The sequence below is a fragment of the Nicotiana tomentosiformis genome, chromosome 12, assembly GCF_000390325.3.
Source record: "Nicotiana tomentosiformis chromosome 12, ASM39032v3, whole genome shotgun sequence".
NCBI classification, from domain to species: Eukaryota; Viridiplantae; Streptophyta; class Magnoliopsida; order Solanales; family Solanaceae; genus Nicotiana; species Nicotiana tomentosiformis.
Window position 1 is genome coordinate 79,666,081 of NC_090823.1, and position 1,535 is coordinate 79,667,615.

The window sequence follows — 1,535 nt, forward strand, 5'->3', positions numbered from 1 at the left end:
AATCGACCTAAGTTCGATTGTTCAGTACGGTCTGGGTCGGATCCTTAAATTCAACAACATTGGGTCGGGTGAGTCATGAGAGTGCGGTGAGTAGCCCTGGAAAGAAACCCATCATGAATTGGTGCCTCAAGTAGAAATATAGTTTACTCGAAAGTCTGTAGCATGAAGTACAAGAGTTACTGTTTGGCAGCAAAAAAATTGAAGAGGTTTGTTTGTGCCTCAGTACGTAGAATAAGAAATATGGTTTCCTTAAAGAACTGCAGCTGGCATTGCGTACGTACCAATAGTTACTGTTTTACAGCATGCGAGAACGTGCACCAAACTGATGACTTTTTCTTCTCCCTTCGGTCATTCATTTCCCTACTTTTTTTTCCCTTCTCTCTCCTGTAGCTCTTTCCTTATGCGCAGTAATGCAAACCTCATCTTGTTACTGTTGATGGATGAATTAATTATACAAGCTTCATTCAAGTAACAATGTTGTTGGAAGATATAATAACTAGACATGAGCAAGATGGTCCAGGTCCACTTTACGATAATACCAGTAATAGTATTAATATTGTAGTTCATGAATTAGAAGAAGCTGAAAAAGCCATGGGGAATATGTCAGATCTTATTAAAGCTCAAATTGCTAATCATCCTCTTTATCAATACTTAGTGTCTGCCTATATCGACTGCCGAAAGGTAATCTTTTTTGTAATTGTGTCTTTCACTGTGTTCATGCACAGTAACTGGTATCTGTTCTTCTCCCATGTTTGTCTCCATTACTGTGTTTGAATGTATGACTTAAAAAAAGAAACCTTACTTTCATTTGTTTATGAAGGTTGGAGCACCACCAGAAATGACTTCAATACTCAGCATGGAGAATTGCATAATCACCAGCTGTCCCACAGAAATTGGAACTGATCCAGAACTTGATGAATTTATGGTGAAAATCTCATATGTAAAAAAAAAAGTTGGAAGAAACCATACACGTATTCTCACACACACGCACACAACATTTGTAGCTTAGATTCACATTTATAAATGAGGGTTTTTTAATTTTTTTTTTGTGGAAGGAACCATATTGTGGGATACTACACAAATACAAAGAGGAGCTGTCAAAGCCATTTGATGAAGCCACGGCCTTCTTGAATAACATTAAGTCGCAGCTGAATAATCTTTGCAACGAGAACTTAACGCCACAAACAACTGCCGCCAAAACCGGAAATTATCATTCTGGTAGGGCTTTTCTCATTCTCTTATATAGTTTTTTTTCTTGATTATGTATACTAATAATAAAGTAGATTTAACTGTTTGATGAGTTTATAATTTGACAATTTTGTGCATTGCCTGTGTACATATGTTTTTAATCATCAGATTAAGATTACCTACAAGCCTACAACCAACAACTATCTGTTAGTATTTGTTATAACCGGATAAAATATTAACTTAAAGTTTTTCTACACTTTGTATGAGTGAAATCCTTCTTAGATTTACGGCAATGTTAGTGTTTTGGGTGGTGGACTTTACCACCGGGAGTGTAAAATTTTGGTTAG

The 1,535-nt window shown here is 36.3% G+C and overlaps 1 long non-coding RNA gene across 1 annotated transcript; it reads left to right on the forward strand.

The window, feature by feature from the left end:
- Positions 1-416: 416 nt before the first annotated feature.
- On the forward strand, positions 417-1,207 carry LOC104111417 (uncharacterized). The gene is made up of 2 exons (XR_011412795.1): positions 417-681; positions 821-1,207. It is a non-coding gene; the product is annotated as an uncharacterized lncRNA (long non-coding RNA).
- Positions 1,208-1,535: the final 328 nt, after the last annotated feature.